The 27,249-nt window shown below is 42.8% G+C and overlaps 1 protein-coding gene across 5 annotated transcripts in view; it reads right to left on the bottom strand.

The window, feature by feature from the left end:
- The window catches only part of LOC147017726 (uncharacterized), a 422,376-nt gene that overhangs the window by 124,506 nt on the left and 270,621 nt on the right, over positions 1-27,249 (bottom strand). The gene's annotated exons all lie outside the window — the stretch shown is intronic.

Raw genomic sequence — 27,249 nt, 5'->3', positions numbered from 1 at the left:
CGTCTTAACGTCCAAGAAACATAACACCCAAAAGTGTGATGCAACCCCTGACTATGCAGCACCAATCCTCCAGTTTATATTGGGCTGACAATTGAACCTACACAATATTTAGCTCAAGGTAAGTGCATGACCTCTTAACCATGCTGTCAATCTCTCAGAATAAAGTATGTGTATTTATTATTTCCTCCACCAAAGATGGACGGAGGTTATATTTTCAGTTTGTCTGCCTGTTTGTTTCTGACCAGGGTATTTCAAAAAGGTGTGGACAGATGCACACAAAATTTGGTGGACAGTTTGGGTTTATGATAAGGATGAAATGGTTCGATTTTGGTTAAGATCCAGATCTGGATACTACAATTTATATCAAGTGATTCTTCACCATTGAATGATAGGGCCAAAAATGATACATAACACGATATCACAAAAAGTTATGGGCAGATTCAGACGAAACGTGGTGGACACATGAGGAGTGTTACAAGGCCAAATTAATTCGATTTTGATGAAGATCCAGATCCAGATACGAGAATATATATTTTTAAAAGTGATTCTTCATCATTGAGAAATGGGCCCAAAAACAATATATAGTCCGATATTTCAAAATGTTGTGGACGAGTTAAGACAAACTAGATGGACGAGTTGGTAAGGTGATAAGAACAAGCCAAAATCGATTGTGTTTCAGGTCCGGATCCAAATTTGGCCTGTCAGTGGGATAAATAATGTAAACTGTTCAACCTGGCATCAGTATGCGCTCTTCCGAGTGTCGTTACAGTTTGAAATGTGACAGCACACAATGGGGTATAACTTATTGATAAAACAGTCTAAGATACATTTACCTGCACAATAAATTTCCTGGTGAATCGTTGGATAGTAAAATGAACACCTGTTAATTAGTTGTTAAATATTTAATTGACATGTTTTGTGACAATCTAGACCTGCACATGCTCCGAAGATTCATCATTTTAAAAACTGAACATGGAGTTTGAAATTTCCACACTGGACTGTAACATCGAAGAAAAATAAAATAATAGATAATGTAAAACACACCAAATATACAATGTAAAAATCATTAAGGGAAATAGTTATTAATATTTTTTTACATTTAAAAACGTGATTTTTACATGATCAATAATATTTCCAAAGGTGTTTATTAATACTATTAAAATAGTTCCAACTGTCGTGTTCACACAGGCTCAAAATCATGAATAAAACAAATCCAAGAATAACATCTCATGTGATCCAGCTGGACATGTCGGACCTTTCTCAAGACAACGGAGGATTTCATTCCATGTTGTGGGTTTTTACCGCCATTATGTGCTTTTCCATTCTCTTGAACTCGGCAATCATAATGGCTTGTTTCTTACGGAATTTCGATAAGCCTCTGTTACTCTTCATCACATTGTGTTCACTTACTGATACAGCTTGGGCAATAGTTGGTGTGTCTTATTACCTAGCTACTGTGTTGGCACTGAAAAGAAACATTTCATTTGTACAGTGCTTGGTGGAAATGTTTTTCCTCTACTTCACCATTATTCAACAATTCCTCAACATTTGGTTGATGTACATTGACCGACACCTTGCTATTTTTTGGCCTTACACATATGTTGCTCGGATTGCAAACAAAAGGGGTGCTCTGAAACTCGCGGCTGTTGTTTGGACACTCGGTTTAATACTGAGCATCAGCCATCCTGCAGTCACGACACTAATGATCTTTTGCAAACCCGTCGTGGTAATAAAAGATGTAACCTGTATTTTTGGAGCAGTTGCAAGATCTGCATGTGGAAACTATAAAATGCCGATCATAGTTACGGCTTTTGTTCTTTATTCAGCGTGTGGATTAACGGGAATGACTGCAATGCATTCAACTTGGAAAATAATCAGGAAATGCCGTAAATCCAACACCAAGGTTAACCAAAAAGCACTTCACACATGTTTGACACAGCTCTTTGTAACATTAACCAATTTCTTGTCAATGATTATTATGAGTATTTTGAAAAGATTTGTACATCATCCCATGGCTAGCGTTACTTTAGATCTCACAGGAATTGTTATACCTGCTACTATTGATCCATTAATATTTGGCTTGAGGATTCAAGAAATAAGAATAACCTTCAGTAATTTGTATCATCACCTGGAATTTAAATTGCAAAAAATAAATCATACAATTTAAATTTGTCTGTAAAAGCACTTTCTTCTTAACAGACGGATCCAATGAAAAATTACGAAGTAAAGTTTTTAGTTCAGGTAATGCATCGACAATTATCCAAAGGAAATATTACAATAACTATTCTTTAACTCATCCGGTATATCTAACAACTCATGGAGTCTACATCACATCTATCTGACTTTTTCTGGAGCAAATAGAAAAAAAACTGGGAATTGAAAACAACCCGAAGCAGAAAATATTTTCCCTTCAAAGTTCTGTAAATGGCAACTTGTCTTCTTATCCTTGAAAACACAATAATATGGAGGTTTACCCTTCCTAGCCAAAGGTAACATGTAATAATAACCTGGCAGGTAATCACCTGTGAGCATTAATTTGTTTTTAATATATAAGCTACGAAACACATTGCTACCACAAGTGTGAACTTGCTGCAAAAAAGTTGTGGACGAATTCGGACAACATTTGGTGCACCTGTTGGGTTTATGACGAGGATGAATTTATCCGATTTTAGATAATATTCGGATCCAGGAACTTTTGAATTTTTCAAGTTGGATTACTGACTTCCTCCACTCACATAGCTCAAATGCGGCTGTCAACTGAATCCTTTCTTCTTCTCTCCCTGTCAAGATGGTGGAGTGGAAGGAGGGAGGGGAAGGTGTTGGATGGGAGTCCAGAGGGAGGGTTGGGGAAGGAGGATGTGGGAGGAGGGAGGGGAAAGGGAGGGTGAGGGTTTGAAGGGAGGTAGGGAGGAGGCAATGGAGAAGGGTGGAGTGGGAGTCTGGAGGGAGGGGATGGGTTTGGAGGAGTGACCCGGCGTTGCCTGGCAATGCCGGGTACCTTTGCTAGTAGTAAATTAAACTGCCAATATCCTAACGATGGCTGTAAAAATTGTGGATTAAAACATATGGTGTACTGGTGAGAATTAAACGATCCAGCTGCATCATTTAAATTGAACAGGGAGTCTTGTGCACGTGGGGGAAATAGCAGATTGGGTTGAAAGGCACTGAATTGATGCATCCCCCTGGAAAGAACTGTCGCATTGTACAGCGTATTGCAATGGTACCGGAGAGATTGAATCCTATGAGAAACATGCATCATCACAGTTAGGTCACTAGTTTGACATGAAAATAGAGTCCATATTTGGGGGATGGGGGGGTGGGGGCTGGATTTTACACTGACTTTTTACATGACATGATTTTTGTTACCATTATAGTCATTATTTCCTGCTTGAAAGCTCTGAATGGAGTGTGTATGAGAAAGTTTGTTGCAGTAATGGTGGTGCGGGAAGCAAACCAGGAATGCCTTACGCTGAACGAGTTCATTTATTTTATTTTATTTTTTTGTATACATTGTCAAGGCTCGTATGAGAGCTAACACACAATACACAACGGGGGGGGGGGCAGGAGACAAGAGGAACAGGAGGGGGGAGGACAAAACAGTGGGCAACAGAGACATTAGGAGATCTGTGGAAGGGAGAGGGATGGGGTGGGGTACACAGGGTATACAAGATGGACATCACAAGGACTTTCAGGATCTAACACGACAGGGAACTTTTGGGAAGGAAGGCAGGGAATTGTGAACGAGGTAGGATTAACGGGGGTAGAAAAGATCATGGTTTTGGATGGGGGAAGATAAGAGGTGGTGATAAACAGCTGTTTTGAAGGCCTGGAGGGAAGAATGAGATTGAAGAGAGTGTGGGAGTTTATTCCAAAGACCGAGAAAAAGAGGAATGAAAGAGTGAAGGTGAGCAGTGGTTCATGATTTTGGAAGTTTTACCAGAATGGGGTTGCTGGCAGACCTTGAACACCCTGCATAAGTATGGGGGGGCGGGGGGGACAGAGCAGAGGGGGTGAGACCGGAGAGGAGACGCTAGAAGACAAAAATACCACCGACCTGCCTGTGGTGAGAGTGAGAGACCCAAAAACTCAGCCTCACCGCAGGAGATATCAATGATCCTAAATGCCTTTGTTTCCATCGGGTGAAGCTGAGGTTCTTATCGCCTTGGTCAGAAACAACAAATGCGCAGGAAAGCGAGCAAGGGTTGAATAGCGGTCCAACTGTGAGCAGAGCAATTCTGGACAGATTAATGTACCAGGCTGTCAGCATAACATCATTCCTTTACGATGGCAAGCTCATCAATTAGAAATCTAAGAGCAGAGAGAGAACAAGAGAGAGAAAGAAGGGAGGGGGAGTTGAGTACATCCAGGAAAGCAATGAGAGAATCAGACATCAGGAAAGCTGTGGAGCCAATTGGCTTTCGGCCTTTTGGCTCCAGTACAAAATAAGCAAGAGAGGATACATTTGAGTCTTAGATCCAATAAAATACATTTGATAATAAGATCCAATAAAAAGAGTTACATCAAGATGAATATACATTAAGTAATTAGAAACAGGTGTAGCAATTAGAAAACAGGTGTATTAATAAAACTGAGACTACAATTATTATTAATGGTCACATTCAAGCAGATTGATCATAAAACTACGAAAGAAGGAACTCCACTTCTACAATGCCCAGTTCGTGGTTGGCTTTGGAGGCTAGCTTGGAAATGTGGCTTTCCCAGGAAAGATCAAGACAGATGGTGAGGGCCAAAACCTTGAATGAAAGGACTTCTTCAAGGGGATGGTTGAGAGAGTAGATGGGCGGGGTTTTCCAGAGTCTTTTCGGAGAGACTTAGTGAGGGTGTGAGAGTTGTCAGGATTGAGACATGTGCCACATGTTGGACCAGTTTGTGATTTTATCCAGATCTGCAGAAAGTGAAGGAACTGCTGCTTGCAGGGCTCTGAGGGATAACAGATGGTACAGCAGAGGGTGGAGTCATCAGCAAAGAGAGAAAGAGGATTTTTCAGAGAGTCGGAGAGATCGTTGATGAAAACCACAATAGAACAGGGCCCAGAACGCTGCCTTGAGGAACTCCAGCCTGGACAGGAAGGTTGGGATGAAAGAATTCCATTTAGGGCTACAACACGTTGACTGCGACAGGAGAGGAAGTCTGTGAGCCATGAGTGGAGATGGCCTTGGGTACAATAGGAAGAGTTTGGTGAGCAAGGCAGGGTGCCAGACCGTATTGAAGGCACGCCTTATGTCTGGGAGGATGGCTCTGATTTCATGTCTGGTATTGAGGTCTTCCATCCATTGTTGGGAGAGCAGAAGCAGCATATCCAGGGTAGAGTGACCTGGTCTGAAACCAAATTGATAATCGGATATCAAGCCATTAGAGAAGAGGAAGAGTTTTATGTCTGAAGCGATGATGATTCCATAATCTTGCTGATGATAGGGAGAAGGCTGATTGGTGTGTCTTTGCAGGGATCTGTTTTTGCACCTTTTATGCAGGGCAGTGATGTTTGCTGATTTCCAAGCAGATGGCAGATGATCTTGAGAAAATGAAAGGGTGAATAGAACATAGAGAAGGTGAGCAAGAGCAGAGGGGCAGGTTTTTAGAACACGTGGGCTGATGACATCTGGACCGGTTGCAGAATCTGAGTCGAGGTTTCCACCTTCTCAGAGGAAAAGGACACAGAGTCCGGGGATAGCTGGGTGTGACTGGGTAAGGTGGGTACAGAAAGTGATGGGTTTGCGACACAAGATTTCGATGCAAACACCGCGTTTAGGCATTTAACCTTTTCATGTGCGGTGTCAGCAGTGCGGACATTTGAGGTAAGGGAGGGATGGAGGGGAACATAGACCAGAAACAGATTTGATGAGACGCCACCAGGATTTGGAGGAGGGAGAGAGGTTTGAGAGTTCAGACATGAGATTAGAAAGATGTTGTTTTCTGGCTCTCCTGAGGATAGATACACACTTGTTCCGAGCTTTGTGGAATGAACTGAGATTACCTTCAGTTGGATTTGCTTTCCATGAGGCAAAAGCAAGTTGTTTCAGGACAACTGCCTCGCCACAAGCTTCAGTGAACCATAGGCGGGAGGAAGGGTAGGACAACTGAAGACGAGAGGGGATAAATCTGTGCATGAGGAAGAGCAAGTTTCTTTGAAAGAATTCCCAGGATGAGTTTGATGGAGAAAGTAGAGATGGGAGACCAGTCCAGAAGTTTGGCTGCTGGAAGTCCCTGCCAGTCAGCCTGTGCAAAATGCCAGACTCGACAGCATTGAGCTGGTTCTCCAATAACAGCCAGAGAGATGTCCACTTTGACAAGGACGTGGTCAGAAGAACCGATTGGAGCAGAGGAAGAACAGTAGATATTTTCAGGGAAATTTGTCAAAATCAGATCCAGAAGAGATGATGCACAATTCACTGAGATCCGGGTCGGGAAGTTGATCGATTGAGTCAGTCCCAATGAGTCGCAGAAGTCTTTTGCTGAAGTACCATGACAGGTATTGAGAGAGTTACTCACACCTAGCCAACTGAAGTCACCACATATGAGGAAGAGAGAGTTGGGATGAGAAGATAGAAGTTGGTCCATGTTTTCGGATAGTGAGGTGTAAATGAAGTCATCACTGTTTGGTGGAGGGTACAACAAGCATATAAACATGAGGTGGGAATGGAGGGGAAGCCGTAGCCAGAGGTATTCCTGGGGGTGTGGGGGAGTGAGGGCAGTGCATGGAGAGTGAGGAATAGAGTCTTTGATGAAGAGAACAACTCTTCCACCAGGACGAGGCTCAGGTCTGTCATACCATAGGAGGGAGTAACTATGGAGAGATACTAGGGAGTCTGGGATGTCTTGAAGGAGGAAAGTTTCTGTTCGGCAGATTATGTCTGGTTTGTCAATGGCAACCTGTATGGAAAGATCTGTCAGGTTTGAGTGAATGCCCTGGATGTTTGTGGTCCACACTGTTGAGGAAGAGGGAGGGTTGGAGGCTTTGTGTGCAGGGGAGTGTGAGAGTAGGACAAGGGAGGAGGGGGGGGGTCAGGAGAGTTGTTGAAGGAGTGTGGAGGATTGCAGAAGAGCTTGGGGAGAGGGCCGGATGATGAGGAGGGAGAAAAGGCTCTGTGGAGCTGGGTTGAGGTACAGTGGGGAATAAGAAGAGAGAGGGTAGAAGGTAGTCGAGGATTTGAGGAGATGGAGTGACGAAATGGAGGAGAGAGGGCAGGGCAAGGAGGCAGCTTTGTGGATATGAGGGGGGCAACTTTGAGAAGGGTGAGTGAAGAGGGTGATCTGAGGGAGAAGGGTGAGTGGGGAGAGTTGAGGGAGAAAGGTGAGGGGGGAGTTTTTGAGAAAGGTGAGAGGGAAGATTGGAGGTGGAAGAGTGTGACGGTTGCTTTCAGAGGGAGGGGTGAGGACGATTGGAAAAAAAAAGTCGATTGATGGAAAGTGAACATGCATTGCAAACTGGGGTTTAAATTTTTTTGAGTTCAGATATGCGGCTAAAGATATTACTTGAAGGATGTAAAAAAAGGCGAATTAAGAGAACAGAGAGAAGAAACGTTGTCGCAGATGGGCTTTTTCGACAAGGGATGAAGGAAAGGTTGAATTGAGAGCAGTCTGTTGATGTAGAAAAAGAGTTGTGAATTATGATACAGTAATGAGAACCACACGTATGAAAGAGGATGCTGAAGCATAAGGGACCATTTTTATTATTGCTATCATTATAAAAAAAATTTTGATAAAGATTGCGCAAGATTCGGAAAAGAAAGGTTGAAGTAAAATCATGGAGGTGTATGGTGAATTTGGATCCGTAAATGTAGAGTGAAACTGATGTGTTGATGAAAAGTAACAGGAAGAGGGAGGGGTAGAGAGAGACACGTGGTTTGAGGAGGTGTATAGTTAGAAAGGATACAAGGAAAAAAATTTTTTTTTGATGGATTTCTGAAGATTAGGTAAGATTAGGGAGTGAAAGATTGTAGGAAGAAATGGTAACGGTAATGGTGAGAGTGGGTCAGCTCAAATAGAAGGAAGATGGTGTGATGGCAGGAGGAAGAAGAGGAAGAAGGATCGGTACTCATGGGTGTGGAAGGAGAAAGGGATTTTGGTTTTTTTTTTGTTTTATTTTTTGAATTTTAAGACAAGAAACAGAGGGTCTAGTTGAGAGGGATAGATGGGGAGTGGTGGGAAAAGTTGGGAAAATTGGCACTGATGGTAATAGGGAGAAAATACAGATAAAAACGATTGTACACCTAGATGGGAAAGATGTGTAGGCCTCAAAAAAACCCCAGAAGACAAGATCGACGAAAACTCACAACATAGCACAATTTTTGAAACAAAACCGAACTCGGAACACAGTAAACATGTCGGTACGAAAAGAAACAGTTAACATGTGACAAATAACGACTGGAAACTTAACTTTGAAAAAGTTGGCAGAGACCCCGAGAGAAACAGCCGTAGCCTCAAACCCCTAAACCAGAACTCAAAGGATCCTGCCCCAGATGACAGGACCAAGGAAGCAGCTTGCACACACACACCTGTCTGGACACCACGCTGGTGGCTATTGCTGGAAATAATAGTTCCAGAAACACTCATGCAGAGGTAGAAAATGATACTACTGTGGTGTAGTGGATAGAGATGCTTGGCAGGCAGACGCGAGCGGGGGAACAGTCGAGCCGGGCTGTGTTGCACAAGCGCGAGCGCGGGCGTACTTTGCCCGCGGCTCTCCTTTATTACTTACTCAGCACACTCACCAGCTGGGCGACTACGGCATTACTACAACGCCTCAGGCGGCGCGCACTCCTTATATTCCTGGCAGACACGATGACCACGACGACCCCTCCTCCCATCATCATGCCCCGCCCTGCATGCCCGCAGGCTATACCACAGCTATTGCTGGAAATAATAGTTCCAGAAACACTCATGCAGAGGTAGAAAATGATAAATTGATGCAAATTCAAAATTGTTATAGCTACAACAATGCTTGTTAGATGATTATGATATGAAAATGGCTGAATTTGAGGACAATGATAATGATGACCCGAGCCAACCCCTTTCCCAGGTAGATGAGCCTGTGTAATGCTAACATGATGTGGTTGCCTAGTTGGCACTATTTGGCGTGCCCAGGAGTTCTTCCTTCTTGATTCTCTGCCTCGATCCCACTCCATGGTAGTGAAGTGGGGGAGGTCATGGCACCACAAGAATTGAGGGGACTCATCCACTTACCAGGATGTGGACCCACCATGGAGAGCAAGAGGGGTATTGAGGGAGGGGGGGTTCCAGGGTTAGCCAAAGTCAAATTAATAAGTTGTAAGATTGTTCACGCAGTACATTTAGTTGTTTTTTTATGAACAAAAGGGGGAAAATGTGGAAATGTAAAGAAACTAAATAATGTAACAAAACGAAATAAATAAATTCATTCTCTCTCTCTCTCTCTCTCTCTCTCTCTCTCTCTCTCTCTCTCTCTCTCTCTCTCTCTCTCTCTCTCTCTCTCTCTCTCTCTCTCTCTCTCTCTCTCTCTCTCTCTCTCTCTCTCTCTCTCTCTCTCTCTCTCTCTCTCTCTCTCTCTCTCTCTCTCTCTGGAAAGGAGGTAACCTATCATATTGCCACGTCGACATTTTGTTCATAATGATCCGCAGATGTTGCTTGTTTTCTTCCTTGGTTTGTTTGACCTTTGGTGTGGGGGGGATTGCAGTTCAACATTCTTTCCTTTTAAGGGGAGTTTTACACTTTTTTGATTAAAACTTTGCTGCGCCAACAGTCTGCATTGAAAACCACACCCACATTGAATTTCATAAAAGGTTTAACTCTGAGTAGAGTAAGCAGAAATTGCCTGGTGATTGCCTCAGGTGGTCTCTCTTTACGTGTAAATACATAAAACAATCTTTTGTGTAAAAGGAGTTGTTTGATTATTGTCCGACACAATCTACTTCATCCCAAGCCCGTGGAAAAAAATGACATTCACAATCGGGCCATCATGCCTGAGCAGATGTCCTGCCATCAGTGTGCATAATTTCCAAGATGTTTCCCTTTTCCCAAGAGTCTTTTGACCTACATATTGATAAAAGGAATGTCTTACTTTGAAACAGGGTGACCTGGTTGATAACACTGCAAACTTTTACCGTGATTGTGTCATTCTATCCCTTCCACCCAAAGTGGACATGTATTGCAGTTTTGAGTTCTTTTACCTAATGCTTATCAGCTAATCCTGTAGTTGAGTTGCCAAATGCCTCACCCTCCAAGTCTTTGGAATGTCAAATTGTATACAAGATGAATTGCTTCAGGCTTTTGTTTCAGTGAAATCCATTCGAACATTTCAGTGAATCATTCAATGTTCTTCCTCCGAATATACGAAATTAAAGATTCTCCTTTGGTATGCTGATCCAACTTGTGGAAATGGAGTTATTTTGCACCACAATTTTGGTGCCTGAACAGGGACTATAAATCCAGGCAGGACTGGGAACAGCATTGTATGGCATAACAGCAAGCAAGCAGCCACTTACTAAGATGTTTGCTCTTACTTCAGATCGGATGCTGAATCTATCAGCCAAACAGGTAACGTGGTACTCCATTGATAGGAGAGGGATACAAAGGAGAACCTTTAGTGACAGGCCTAAGAAAATTAAGCGGTTGGAGACTGTTTAAGATTACAGGGTTCACCCTGGGCATTCAAGTGTTTTTATAGAGGTCAGGGATGTTAAACTAATGGGGGGTGCGAGTAATGCCCCCAGCCCCACAAATGGCCCCAAAATGTGAGGTAAGGCTTCGTTCTGTGACTGAGTGCCGTTGTCATAAAAAAACCTCGCGTCTCTCAAGTGTGTGTGTGTGTGTGTGTGTGTGTGTGTGTGTGTGTCTGTGTGTGTGTGTGTGTGTGTGTGTGTGTGTGTGTGTGTGTGTGTGTGTGTGTGTGTGTGTGTGTGTGTGTGTTGTTTCACCCATGGCATAGTTGGGAGGGTGGGGGCTACTTTGTTGGAATGCACATGCTGTGCTCAGTGACGTGTGAGAAATGTTCCCAAAATTTTGATTTGACTCATAACCATTGGACTTAAAATGTGATTTGAAATGATTTTAAAGCGATTTGTAAAGTAGTTGTGTATGATTTTAGTACCTTGTGAGGAACGAGGATTTATACCACACAGATGATTCTCAGATAAATGTGAAGTTTACAGTCACAACCATCTCCCAAACTCTCTATTGGTGTTTAGCACGTAGGGCGATTCACAGATGATGCATGATCCCTCGGATGGACGTTAAACTAGGTGTGCTGGCTTCATCAGTCTGTGAATGTTAAAGTTAATGGATGACATTAGTTGATGGATGTTAAAGACAAATTCCTGCCCAAACTACTGCTGGGAAGGCAATGGCAAACAACCCAGTGTAACCCTTTGATTGATTCAGGCAGGCAAAATTTATTGCATATGTGAATGAAATAATGTTTCCTCCTGTAATGATTGATCTGTGAACCAAGTACATCAAGTGGTGAAGAAAATTGGGTTAAAATACAGGACAAAGACATGTAACAAGCTACACACTTAGCAAAATAAAAAAATCCTTTTGATCTGCAAGCTTGTCTGCCAAGGTCAAGGCACGGAGCAGAAAGAAAAACATCTCTGGTGGCTTTATGTGTGTCTCTATTCGTGAGGTTAATTCATGAATCAGACTTAATTGGACAACAATTTTTTTATTGTCAAAATGATAGACCATGAAAGTGTTTAAGCTAAATTGGATAAATAATGCACTCCAAAGGTGGAGTTTGAACCTAATGGTCATCTGGAGTAGCCAATCAGGAGAAGAGGGACCAGTTGGGTGCTAACAGCAGGTTCAAATCCTTCCATGCTTCCCCCACAGCAAGGTTAAACATTATTTGGGGAAAAGATGGTGAAGGTTCTACCGAGATAGCTACATGTATGGACGGAGTGTATTTTGAACTGCAATTTGGAGTGCCATTCGCCTGGTGACTCAACTTTGACAAATTATTTGACAATTTTTGTACACCTGTTTAAGAACAGTGGTTTAAACTGTATTTATTTGTTTTGATAAAGGAACGGATTTGTATTTAACAGGTTGGAGGAAGTGATTGGATGGCTGGAGTATGTGTGATGTGATATTGCAGCATTTTGCTGTATTGGTGAGAGAGAAGTGGATAAAAGATGGACAATGTCAGAGATTTAAAATGTTGATGGAATTCCGAATAGTGATGAGAAAGGTTGGTTACGGACTATTTTTCCGAGATATTTCAGCTCCATTGACCATGAAAGAAATGGATGCTCATCAGATTGATCAAAACAATATTAGCATTTGGTGTAAATAAACTGTTTGGAGAAATTTTGTATCTCTTAACCATTGAGGCAAGTTTTGTTCACAAATGTTTCCAAATGGACACTCTGCAGCCAAAGTGTGGTCCGCAGCTCAGCAACTAGATGTCAAGGCTGAGAAGCGTGGAACCCTTACTACGGCGGAGTTCGCAGAGCTGAGAGCCCGAGAAAGACTTCCAAAAGAATCACCCTGTGACTACAATGAAAGCCATGCTACTTGTTTAATTACTCGTTAATTAATGTAATTATAACAACCTAGCTTTGAATTACCAGTGTGCTTTGACCTGTCTGGAAATGATGGGGATACTCTTATGGTCAACATGACCAACAAGTGAAACTCGTGATAATATTTACATGCACCGGGTTTGTTGTCATATGCATAAACATGGGGAACAGTAAGTAACTAATGGAAGTTGTGTATGGTAACTTAGTTAATTGCTTTCAGACTCGGCTCATAAAAAAAAAAACAGAAAAAAGATCTCATTGAGAACACTGGAGGCACATGATTTTTGTGTTCATTACGTGTCTTTTTCTCCATAATGGTATTCGAACCATCATGTTTCTTTTGGTTACAATTAATATATATATATATATATATATATATATATATATATATATATATATATATATATATATTGTTGTGGTTACCAAATTCGCAAACCACCATTCAGGTCCCTTAGGTGAGATATCTCGGTAAGTATATGTGTAGTTAGGCCCAAACCCGTTGTCTAGTGGGAATACATGTCATTCATGCGTGCTGCGACTCTTCAGGATAGCCGTTTTTCTTTTACTATCTTTATTTTGGACAAACCGCCATTATCACCACCGCCAACCGCGTCTCCACAGTCATCACAACATCAACCACCCACCGCGGCGCCGCTTCACGTCACACCTCGCAACCGTCGCATCGCCACCGTTCTTGCGCCGCTTGTGGGTACCGGTATTGGACTTGTGCAGGGCGCGCGCCGAACAGTGTGTACAAAACCACGGATTATCCGCTCCAAAAACGGATCAAAAACGACACACGCCCACTTTTGTTCCGTCCAATCGGTGAGCGAGGGGCGATTTGGCCCCGCCTCCAGGGCGTTGGAGGGCGATCGCTATATGCAAATTTATGGATCAAAATGCATTCACGCCCACTTTTTCTCGGGCCAATGGGGAGCGAGGTGAAAGGTCGAAGGCAGGGGGTCAAAGGCGAAGCCACGGGGCTGATATAAGCGGCCGCGTTCGTCAGTCGAGTGAGTTAAGACTTCGCAGTCGGTGGAGTTGGGAAGAGGAAGAATTGGTTGTTGGTCGTCGTCGTCGTCGTGTGCGTTGGAGTCGGAGCGAAGAGGACGGAGCTGTGGAGAGGCGGCGAAGGCAGACGAGGGGGTGCTCGCGTCGTGCCGGGAGCTGCACACCAGGGAGGCCGACGGCGCGACCTGGCCGAGGTGGAGACGCTCGTCGCGGGACTCGAGGCAGAGTAAAAATCCTCCTTACCCCGAGCATCAGCAACCCCCTCCTGTTTCCCCCCGCACTGAGATAGTGCGACCAAGGGGGCCCCTTTCCCACCCCCTACCAGACACTGCCCGCGAGGCCCGCGGAGTTGAGGCACCATCGTCGCTCCGCGTCTCATCACCAGACGGGTAGGCCCGACCCGGTCTCGGCCTCAGGCCCGCCTCATCCTTGAGGGTGTTCTTTTTCTTGGTTTTGGGTATGTGTTGTCGGCGCCGTCTGTGAAGTAAAATTGTATAAGTGTTGCCGTGTGCTCACGTAATCGGTATTAGATCTGCATTGTCGCATTTGCTTTTTGTGTAAAATTGCATTGTGTTTCTTTTTCTTTTCTATGTGCTTTTGGTGGAATTGTATATGTGTACTTTCCGTTCATCGCGAATAAATGTGCTTTATTATTGAACTGTTCTCCCGCTTCGCTCGTCTTTTCCTCTATTGAATCCCCATCTTACTTCACGTAAAGGGTTGGTAGTGGGCTGAATACGCCCGATAATTAATCGAACCGTCGAGGCCGACGATAACACCGCTCGGTTATCCCGATAGTACGGAACGGGTCGCTTAAGTGGCCCGTGTCCGAAGTCGACCTGCGGCGAGGTGCGATCGCCCGGTCTACCCTCCGTGTGGGTACTTAGGTAGGTCGAATTTGGCGAGCAACCCTATCCCACGCGGGGGCTGATTGGCTCGATCGCGGTGAGACCGAAAGGTCCACCCGTGACTGGTTCCCGGCGTTAGTCCGAGAGGGTCACGACTGGATTGTCCGTCCGGTGGGCGACGTGCCGCGATTCGAGTTACGTGGCCGTCAGCACGCCGGCGGGCGCGAATCTGTAACAATATATATATATCGGTTCCCAATCCCACCACCCTTACCATTAAGCCAACACCAGGCATGCATCTTTTTATTGATATATATATATATATATATATATATATATATATATATATATATATATATATATATACAGTAGACGAGGTGTAAGTCGGCAGCGTGTAACTCGTCACTTCGCCTAAGTCAGCAGCGTCAAAAAGTCCCGAATTTATCTCATGTTAAATCCCTTTGAATAAAGGGTCATCCCTCTGTAAGTCATCATCTCTAAGTCGTCACTTCGTCTAAGTCGTCAGATGTTGTCCATTCCCACGTAATGGAAACTCAAGTAAATTACCACTCCTAACTCGTCACACGGAACTGCTGCCTCATGAGAAGCCCAATTTCATGGAATCGTGATGCTCGCTCATTGGTGTACACCGCCAGTGATAGGCTATTTATAACTGTGTACACATGTTGATCGCACTGCAGGCAGGACAATGGCGACTAAGCGTAAGCTTACAACTAAAACCTACCAAGAAAAATACGACATTATCCAGTTTTGTGAGGCAAATCCACTGATGAAGAAAACAGCCATAGCTGAGAAGTTGGACATCAAACGGCAGACATTGAACGATATCTTGAAGAATAAGGGCAAGATATTTGGACAATAGGAGAAGATCGTGAGGCCGGTGGGATGTGTGAAATGCGTGAAATGTGTGTCCTTTGAAGATGTCGATGACGTGCTCATCATCTGGTTTCGGCAAATGTCGGCTCAGCCAAATATTCGGTTTCGGCCGATTCGGCCAAATATTCGGCCGATACTGTCTTTCGGTGGAGGATTGCCCAGCCAACATCATGGAATACAATGACCGGTTTGAATCCTTTCTCATGCACCAGATGCCCAAGAGTTTGAGGCAGTCAAACATAACGGATTACTTCGCGAAGAAGTAAAGGATCGATCGAGCTTAGTGTTGAAGTCCGATGATGGTTTTATATTGGCTTGTTTTGTACATTACCGCACTCACTTACACATAGGCATTGAGTGGTAATCATCACCACGATGACTGTGTGTCATGTAATTTGTCACCATACCATCACCGATTGTATACGAGTTGTCTTACAGAGTTGTTCATTATCTTTACTTTTGAGAAACTGATTCATGAATTCCATCTTTGCTTGATCACTTTCCAACTCACCAACTCACCCCCACCTATGCCCCGAGGATTGTGTTTTCCTTTTGGTACAATAGCCGGCTCTCACACATATGTGTCCAGGCCACGCGCGACTTCATCCTTCACCCCACAGTCATCATGAATGTTCGCATACGCGTAAGTCGTCACTTTTTTCTCGGTCCCGATGGTGACGACTTACACCTAGTCTCCTGTATGTATGTATGTATATATATATATATATATATATATATATATATATATATATATATATATATATATATACACATATATGTATACGTATGTGTATGTGTATGTGTATGTGTATGTGTATGTGTATGTGTATATATTGGCATGTTCGTCTCCGCCAGAAACTGTCGTTTGGCTACCCCTTGATAAACAATAAACAATTTTCTCAACACTTATCTTTACTGGTTTTTGGGCGAGAACAAGGGACAGAAGCAGGGATGGACAAATCCTGGGGTGAGAAAAAGAGTATATAATTTAAACTCCCCAGCACAAAGGCTTACCTTATTCAAATTGGTCACCACGGCTTTTCTCTTTGGTCACCAAGGGTCCATCCCCACCTCTCCTCCTCCTTGGTCGCCCCTGCTTGCTGCACCAATTGTCGAGGCGTTGATCACCCTTTACTGAGGCATGAAGACGCGATGTACTTGAGAGAAAATTGTTTATTATCTATCGATACGTGCTCACGGAAAACAAACCTCAGGCACAACAATTTGCATTTAAGGAACCCGGAGAGTGCTCTGCAGAATTGCCGAGTCACTGCCTTATATATGGGGTTTTTGTTATCTCCAACAAATTCCACTGCACAATTCGTTCTTTTAATCCCAAGACCAGCTGGATTAGCAGCTGGCTTATGTCCTGGCAATATATATCAAACAGATAAGCAAGATCAAAGGTTTTCCTCCCAGATTCTGCGACACAATGCTCCCTTGAATCACACAAGGATGACCTTACTTATCTCACACACAATGTTCCTGTGGAACAGCAAGCACGAATACATTTCAATTAACTTCAAGTGAGTGAATAGAGTTCGAAAAACAAAAATCTTTAAAGAAAAAGGTACAAATCCCAACATATATATGTAATATTATATGTATATTAATCGCTATAATATTGTTGTGATTCGGGGGGTAGATGAACCGATTTAAAAGTAAAGATAGGATTGTATAATGTAGCATGGTTCGTGGATGGGAGAAGCACCTTGATGTAATTAAGTCAGGGAATCTGTCAGCTTCAGTGTTACGTGTTACCACATGAGGGGTGGTGCGGTGTTAATAAGCTTAGGGAGTAAAAATAAGTTCCCTGTACGTGATTACCCTCTGTGATTTTACTTATATTTTTAGATCCTCGTGGAGGATCTCTAAGTGTTACTCACGTTGTTGTTCTTCATCTTCTTCTTGTGGACTTTTTTGTTTCACAGCCTAAGGTTTTCATCAAAACTTCCTGAAACTTGGCATATATAGGCTATCTCTATCTCTATCTCTATCTCTATCTCTATCTCTATCTCTATCTCTATCTCTATCTCTCTCTCTCTCTCTCTCTCTCTCTTTGTCGCGCAGCTGAACATCTGGCTTTCTTGTTGGCCCTTGTAACAACATTATTTGAGCCTTGAGCCATTATATATATATATATATATATATATATATATATATATATATATATATATATATATATATATATATATATATATATATATATATATATACATACATACATAAATAAATAAATATGTATATGTAAAAATACCCTGCGCAGACAGTAACCATCTCCGATTTTGAAAATTCTTCCTAGAAAAAAAAGTTATGACGTCAAAATATCTCCGCTAATGGAAATCGCCTAAAAAAATTATCTCCGAAACTAGGCAAGCTTTTTGAATTCTGTTTGCGGGAATCGAACAGGGCATTAGCAAAGATGAATCACCGCACATATGATACATCACTATGACGTCATATCAATTTTTATGACGTCATTCCTATTTTTTGACATTTTTTTGTTTCACAACCCAGAGTTTTCATCGGATCTTCGTGAAACTTGCCATGTATATGCAGAAAGCCCACGCGCAGGCAGTAACCATCTCCGATTTTGGAAATTATTCCTAGAAAAAAAAGTTGACGTCATAATATCGCCGCCAATGGAAATCGCCTCTTCCATTATCTCCGAAACGAGGAAAGCTGTTTGAATTTTGTTTTCGGGAATCAAGCCGGGCATTAGCGCAGATAATTATTGCAAACCCGATACATCACAATGACGTCATATTCGTTTTTATGACGTCATCATTAAGAGGACGAGGATCTTAGCTCATTTGAGCTTGTTATATTGCAAGCCAGGACCATAGAAGGAGAAGCCCCGCTTTCCTGGGTTTGGAGATGAGGAGGACACGCTCCGGTGTCAGAGGAGACAGAGGGTGATAAGAAAGAGGAGGATCAAAGGCGCGGTGTGCTTGGCGAGGGGGTTTCGGAGACAACAGATTGAGCAGAGTAGATTGCATGTCTGGAGTGATCAAGCAGAGCCGATTGAGGAGGTGCTGGCCATATTTGTGCATGTAGAGTGTGGAAAGCTAGTGCAAGTAAAGCGTGATTATGCCTGCGTGTGCACGTGGATTGTGGAGGCACCTTCCCCCCGGGATAGACAAGAGACAGCACCATTTTACTTGCAAGCACACGTGTGGACGAAGATCCTCACTTCGAGATCGACGAGGGCCAGCCCGAGTACCAATGTATTTAAAAAGAGGGGTTTTATTTTCATTTATCACCCTTTGTCTGTGTTTGCATCTGTTTGTGCGAGGCTACAATCATCGGAGTTATTCATTAAATTTCTTACATTTCATCTTCATAATTGTCCTTATAAATATTTGTGTTTCATAAAATGTATTCCCTTTTAAAGAAACCGCATTTCATGTATTTGTAGTGGGGTTCGCGGATCAAACCCCCTCGTGCTGTCTATCCTCAGTAATCCTCCTTCCTTTCCATTCCAAGTACTCCTTGTCCATCCGCTGCTGCCCTCACTGGGCTCTGTTGTCTTCCCCCATACAGTGGCGTTGCCATCCGCCATAACTTCGAGCGCACGCTGAAATCCATGTGAATAAGCATGTCCGCCTCCTAGGAATAAGGACCGCTCGATCGTCCCGGGAGGTTGGTCGGTGTTTACCACCTGGCTACCACAAATTTAGATCGTGGGATTTGAACCCCAGCACCCTTGCGACAACTGCTGACAGGAGCGGGATTTGAACCAGGCCACCTCCACAACAATTGGTGTCAGGAGCGGGATTTTTCGAGCCCCCCCCCACCACAACCACGCCATTTGGAATCGGGGAGGGATTCTTGAAACCATCGGGACCACGACATTTGGTCTTGGAGCGAGCTCAGTTTAATATATATATATATATATATATATATATATATATATATATATATATATATATATATATATATATGTATATGTATGTATATATATATAGACATATATAATTGGGAATCCAAATTGTTAAACGATCACCTCTACGAATGAGAGGGAAGAGGTCGTAGGAATCGAGGTACAAAATGTAATAAATAATTTTCACCTGGAGAGATTAAACGTGCACGCGAAATGGCGGATGAGAACAAAATGTAGATGATTATACTAGATAGTGATCCTATTGAAGGAAGCAGGGAGGAGAGGAGATCGGGACCATACTCTGTGTAGAGCATTGGTGCTTCTTAAGCAGTCTCCTTGGCTATTGGGCACAATCGTGGACGGGTCGCCACTCCGACACAGGATATCAGCAAGCTGGTACTCATTTTGCCAACCTTGGAAGGATGACAGATCGAGTGAACCCCACCTGGTATTAATTCATTGAGCGGGATTTGAACTCAGAACCCGAGGATCCAAAGCCCACCACCCTAACCATTAAGCCAACACCAGGCATGTTGTCAGCCAAGGGGGGGGGGTGAATTGAGTGATAATGAAAGGACGGGAGTTTCCCCCACCTCAAGCGTCAGTTCCCCTTCCCTTACAGTGGTGGAAAATGAGACGCGAAGAGCGGGGGTGATGTCCAACCAAGACTTGTTTCATTTATTATGAGAATAAATGGATGAACAAATGAATAAACTAACGAATTAAATGAGAGAACAAAGGAATGAAACGAAGGAAATGATGGACGATTTAAAGACAAAATGAATGAACAAAGGAATGAAATGAGTGAACAAATGGATAAACTAACAAATTAAATGAAGGAACAAAGGAATGACATGAAAGAAATGAATGGATGATTGGAAGGAAAAATTGAAGGGGAAATAAAAGGCATCACTGACCAAATGAACAAAATTAAGAAGGGAATAACACAGGAACTGGAGGTACGAGTTGGGAAAGTGGAGGAAGAGACAGAGCTCCGAATGGAGGACAGACTGGGAGAATTTGAGATGGAATCGGTGGCCCAATAGAGAAATGGAAACGAAAACAGAAAAAGGATTTGAGTCAAAGAGGGAAGACATATTGGGAAAATAGAAGAGGGTCAAATCCAGGTGGTCAGAATGGGAGAAAAGTTGGAAGAAGACATTGGTCCACAAATAAAATAATTGACCAAGTAAACAAGGACATGGAGGCCATAAAGCAACGGCAGAAAGAGGAAATGAGATTTTGTAAGTGCCAGAGTGGTGTTTTGACTGAAGAGGTGCAAAAGCTGGGGGCCTGTAAAACAGAACAAGAGCGGGCATTAACTGATAGAGGCCCATGGGAGCCGCAATTGAATGGGGACAGAGTGGATGAGATGTTACAGGAGCGGCTGAACATTGTGGACAATAACATAGAGGCAAAGGTTGTTTGGGTCCAACATAATCTGCAAGACGAACTGAGTCGGTCCATTAGGCAAATGCAGGACGAGATTAAAATGACTCAGGTGACCCCCACCTCTAATTACATTTGGGCATCGGAGGCTCCCAAGTCAAATACAATATTGGGTGGGGGGGTGCCTGAGCTGGAATTGGATATGGAAGGATCGGGGAGAAGAGCTTTCAAAAACATTATCATCCCCTTAGTACATTTTGATGGGTCAGGGAGTCTGGAGGCTTTCATGACGCAATTTAAATGCGTGTCTCAGCTCAATCGTTGGGGGGGAACGAGAGCGCATGGGAAATCTGGTGGCGACACTGTGGGGCACAGCCGCCCGATGTTTTAAACATGGTCTCAGAGGATACATGGACGAGTGAGGGCATTTGCGACGCCTTGAACCATAGGTTTGGGATGGATGTGAGGTGCGATCTGATCTTGGTGCAGCTGCAGCATTGTAAAATGAAACCTGGCGAAACGTTACAGGAGCAAGACGTAAAATGAAACCTGTGGCATTACAGAGCCACACCCTCTCATCTCCTCCACTCAGTTGTAAGGAATGGGATGGGCCGTTCACCCTGCTGTGCAAGCCGGTACTGTGCTGCCAAATGATCCTCCATAATTCTACCAGGAGAAGCGGTATTTCTTCTGTTTTGTGGATTTCCCCTGTCTGCTCTACCGTGGTGTGAATGTGGTCCCAGATTAAGGCATTATATATTTAAGGAATCCTGTTCATCATTGATTTTGTGGGTGTGCATGCCAGTCATGGGTAAAGGTGTATTTATTATCTTCGCCACCAAAGGGGGACAACGGTTATGTTTTCACCCTGTCTATTTGTTTTTACTGGTGAAATCGAAGATTCACAAGTATATTGGTTGGTCTGGTCTGTTCTTCTGTCTGTCCGTTTGTATGTCAATCACATACAGGTCACATTTTCACTCCGATCTTCACAAAACTTAACCACCTGGTAGAGAGGTAGAGTAACAAGCGGGAAGCCGATTGTTTGTTTTTAAGGTCAAAGGTCAAGGTCACAAATCAGCAATATTTCCCTGATGCACTTGATCTGTATATGTATAAAAATGAAAATCAGTGAAGCCTTTCGTGAAACCGTTAAGCCGTGTGAGTATGTGTTTTAATTATGCAATGTTTGAACATCAGTTGCATCCTGACTACATGAACATATATTAATTATGTACTATTGGAATGAACCTTTTAAACCTTTAAACCAATTTAGATGGCTGAGAACCCTTAGATCTTTGAAAATCCTTTAAGACCCGTTAAAAGCCATTAGACATTTACATCCTTCAGACCACTCCATACTTTTAGACCCCTTGAGACCCTATAGACCCTGAAGACCCTCTAAAACCTTAAGACCCTTGAAGCTTCACAAGATCCTAAGACCCCTATGATTCTAAAGAACTTTAAGACCCCCAATTCCCAGAAGATCCCAAAGAGCCACCAAGACCTTTTCGACCCATAAGACAGACCCTTAAAACCTCCAAAAAACCCCAAGACTAAAAATATCCTTCAGACCCCAAAAACCTTTAAGACTCCCAAGATCCACAAGACCCCAGAGTATCCTTTACACCCAAGACCCCTAAGATCCCAAAGACTTCAAAGATCCCCAAGACCCTGAAGACCTTGAAGATTTCCAAGACCTCCAAAAAGGAGGAATGAAAGGGTGAAGGTGAGCAGTGATTCTTGATTTTGGCAGATTCACCAGAAAGGGGTTTTTGGAGGACCTTGAGTGCCCTGAGGAAATATATGGGGGACAGATCACAGACTGAGCGGGGTAGGAGGGGAGGGAGCAAGGCCGGAGAGGAGACAGTAGGAGATAGAAAGACTAACGACCTGCCCGCATCCGGTGAGAGAGTGAGAGACCGAAAGACTCAGTTTCATTGCAGGAGATACCAATGATCCTAAAAGCCTTGGTTTCCACAGCGTGAAGTCAAGCTCGGTGTGAGGCAGGAGCACCACCCCAGAGGGGGATCAGTACTCAATCAGACTGTGGATGAAAGCTTTGTATGTGGTCAGGAGCTCAGGTGTGCCAAGAAAGGACTTTACGCGACGTCGGATGTCCAGCCGGTGACTGGCATTGGAGGCCAGCTTGGAGATGTGGCTTTCCCAGGAAAGATCATGGCAGATAGTGAGACAAAAAGTCTTGAATGAAAGGACATCTTCAATGGGGATGGTTGAGAAAGTAGATTGGGGTGGTGGGGGGGGGGGTTCCAGACCATCCTTTTGGGGGGACATAGTGAGGGTGTGAGATTTGTCAGGATTAATAGACATATTCCAACTGTTTGACCAGCTTGTGATTTTATCCAGGTCGAAAGAGAGTGCAGAGGCTGCTAACTGCTGATCAGAGGGATGAGAGTTGGTACGGCAGAGGGTGGAGTCATCAGCAAAGAAATAAAGAGGATTTTCCAGAGAATCTGAGAGATCATTGATGAAAACCAGAAAAAGCACAGGGCCCAGAACGCTGCCTTGAGGAACTCCAGCCTGGAAGGAAAGAGGGGATGAGAGAACTCCATTAAGAGCCACACGTTGACTGCAACAGAAGAGGAAGTCTGAGAGCCATGAGAAGAGATTGCCTTGGATACCATAAGAAGAGAGTTTGGTGAGCAGTGCAGGGTGCCAGAATGTAGCGAAAGCTCGTGATCTGTCTCAGGAGATGGCTCCAATTTCATGTTTGGCATTTAGGACCTCCATCCATTGTTGGGAAAGCAGAAGTGACTTGTCCAGGGTAGAGTGACCTTGTCTAAATCCAAATTCAGGTCAGGTCAGGTATGGGAGCATGTGCCAGAACAGCACGTCGCTGCGTCCACTTTCCGCCGGTACTCCAGGGGCCTCCATCTGGCCATCCCCCAGGCAGATGCCAGGCCCATCCCCATCTCCTTGAGATGATGGTCAACCTGTTGCAACCATGAGGCACGTGGTCGACCCACTGGCCTCCTTCACTCATGAGACTCCCTCGCTGAGAGAATCTGGTGAGCAGGATCAGAGTCAGGAAAACGAGCCACATGTCCATACAGCCGCAACTGACGCTCACGGACTATGCAGGTAACAAATCTCATCCGAGTCTCTCTCAGCAACCGCTCGTTGGACACAAAATCCGACCAGCGATAGCCAAGGATTCTCCGAAGAGACCTGGTACCAAAGGAATTAAGTCTCCGTCTCAGATCCTTGGTCAGAGTCCAAGTCTCGCACCCATAGAGCAAGACTGGAAGTACCAAGGACCTGAAGACTCGGACTTTCGTCCTCCCGCACAGGTACCGGCAGCGCCACACCCCATGATCCAGTGAATCCATGACTCCCCAGGCCCGACCCAGACGTCTATTGACCTCTGACTCGCAGCCAGCAGAGACACGAATATCACTGCCAAGGTAAGTGAATCTCTCCACGACCTCAACATCCTCACCACAAACAGACACAGACAGGACAGCAGCATCCAAGATGTCACCGAAATCCAAATTGATGACTGGAAATCAGGCCATTGGAGAAGAGGAAGGATTTGATGTTGGTAACCAAAATGCCTCCTTGGTACTCTCCTGATTTCATGATGCCATGCACACACAACCCAGTACCAGAGGCAGCACAGCAACCCCAAAACATCACTGAACCTCCTCCATGTTTGACTGTAGGGAAGGTGTTCTTTTCTTTGAATGGTTCATTTTGTTTTCTGTAAACACAGAGATGATGTGCTTTACCAAAAAGCTATGATTTGGTCTCATCTGTCCAGAGGACATTCTCCCAGAAGGATTTTGGCTTGTTCAGGTGTGTTTTGGTAAACTCTAGTCAGGCATTCCTCTGTCTCTGTCTCTGTCTCTGTCTTTGTCTCTCCCCCTCTCCCTCCCTCTCCACCCTCAGCAGTGGGGTCCTCCTGAGTCTCCTACCATCATTGACAACCATCATTGCCAACAACCTCCGACCACAGAACCCCTTTTCACTGAGGTGGCGACGGATGGTGCGGGTTGAAACTGTCGTACCTTGTGTCTGAAGGTCAGCTTGAATCTGTTTGGCAGTTGATCGAGGTGCTCTCTCCACAATTCGAGCAATGCTTCGCTGCAATCTTCGATCAAGTTTTTCTCTTGTGGATACGTCCGGCGAGGTTGGCTACAGTCCCATGGGCCTTAAACTTCCTGATAGCATTGCGTACGGTGGACACAGGAACATCAAGGTCTCTGGTGATGGACTTGTCGCCTTGAGATTGTCCATGCTTAATTACAATCTTGTGTCTGACCTCCTCAAACAATTATCTGGTTTTCTTTCTTTTCTCCATGTTCATTGTGTTACACACAGTGACACAAAACAGCAGAATGACTCCTTTTCTCTATTCAAACTGGTTGAATGGGTGATTTTTATATTGCAGGCTCCTTCAACTCACCATAGGTGAGTTCAATTCCAAAGTAAAGGAGAATCACCTCCTTGAAATCTAATGATTTCTCACAACTTCTAAAAGGTGCCAGTGATATTGTCCGGGCCATTTTATGATTTCTGTGTGGAATAAGCGAAGATTTAGTAGTTTTTCAGCTATTTTTGTTTTGTTCCACTACAAACCAAAGAAATACATCTGTGGAGAAAAATTTTTTTTTTAATGAAAACAATTTTCTGGAAGATATGGTGCATTATTTGAAAAAAGTGCAAGGGTGTCAATACTTTTGGCCACGACAATTTGAGAGTTCAAACGAGTTAAGAAAGACGTTGTTTTCCGGCTCTCCTGAAGGTAGACACACACTTGTTCCGAGCTTTGTGGAAGGAACTGAGATTACCTTCAGTAGGATTTGCATTCCATGAGGCGAAGGCAAGTTATTTCAGGACAACTGCCTCGCCACAAGCTTCAGTGTACTATGGGTGGGAAGAAGGGCATGACAAGTGAAGAGAATATGGGATAAGTGTGTGTGTGTGTGTGTGTGTGTGTGTGTGTGAGATAGAGATAGAGATATATAGAGATAGAGATATATAGAGATAGAGATATATAGAGATAGAGATATATAGAGATAGAGATATATAGAGATAGAGATATATAGAGATAGAGATAGAGATATATAGAGATAGAGATAGAGATATATAGAGATAGAGATAGAGATATATAGATATAGAGATAGAGATATATAGAGATATAGAGATAGAGATATATAGAGATATAGAGATAGAGATATATAGAGATATAGAGATAGAGATATATAGAGATATAGAGATAGAGATATATAGAGATATAGAGATAGAGATATATAGATATAGATATATATCGAGATAGAGATAGAGATATATAGAGATAGAGATAGAGATAGAGATATATAGAGATAGAGATAGAGATAGAGATATATAGAGATAGAGATAGAGATAGAGATATATAGAGATAGAGATAGAGATAGAGATATATAGAGATAGAGATAGAGATAGAGATATATAGAGATAGAGATAGAGATAGAGATATATAGAGATAGAGATAGAGATAGAGATATATAGAGATAGAGATAGAGATAGAGATATATAGAGATAGAGATAGAGATAGAGATATATAGAGATAGAGATAGAGATAGAGATATATAGAGATAGAGATAGAGATAGAGATATATAGAGATAGTGATAGAGATATATAGAGATAGAGATATATAGAGATAGAGATATATAGAGATAGAGATAGAGATATATAGAGATAGAGATATATAGAGATAGAGATAGAGATATATCGAGATAGAGATAGAGATATATAGAGATAGAGATAGAGATAGAGATATATAGAGATAGAGATAGAGATAGAGATATATAGAGATAGAGATAGATATATATATAGAGATAGAGATAGAGATAGAGATATATAGAGATAGAGATAGAGATAGAGATATATAGAGATAGAGATAGAGATAGAGATAGAGATATATAGAGATAGAGATAGAGATAGAGATATATAGAGATAGAGATAGAGATAGAGATATATAGAGATAGAGATAGAGATAGAGATATATAGAGATAGAGATAGAGATAGAGATATATAGAGATAGAGATAGAGATAGAGATATATAGAGATAGAGATAGAGATAGAGATATATAGAGATAGAGATAGAGATATACAGAGATAGAGATACATAGAGATAGAGATATATAGAGATAGAGATAGAGATATATAGAGATAGAGATATATAGAGATAGAGATAGAGATATATCGAGATAGAGATAGAGATATATAGAGATAGAGATAGAGATAGAGATATATAAAGAAAGAGATAGAGATAGAGATATATAGAGATAGAGATAGAGATAGAGATATATAGAGATAGAGATAGAGATAGAGATATATAGAGATAGAGATAGAGATAGAGATATATAGAGATAGAGATAGAGATAGAGATAGAGATATATAGAGATAGAGATAGAGATAGAGATATATAGAGATATATAGAGATATATAGAGATATATAGAGATATATAGAGATATATAGAGATATATAGAGATATATAGAGATATATAGAGATATATAGAGATATATAGAGATATATAGAGATAGAGATATATAGAGATAGACATAGAGATATATAGAGATAGAGATATATCGAGATAGAGATAGAGATATATAGAGATAGAGATATATAGAGATATATAGAGATAGAGATAGAGATAGAGATATATAGAGATAGAGATAGAGATAGAGATATATAG

This window comes from Eptatretus burgeri, chromosome 11 (assembly GCF_056783735.1).
Source record: "Eptatretus burgeri isolate ZD-2024b chromosome 11, Ebu_testis_v1, whole genome shotgun sequence".
Classification (NCBI taxonomy): Eukaryota; Metazoa; Chordata; class Myxini; order Myxiniformes; family Myxinidae; genus Eptatretus; species Eptatretus burgeri.
Note: the sequence above shows the minus strand (reverse complement) of the source record. Positions and strands in the feature narration are given on the sequence as shown.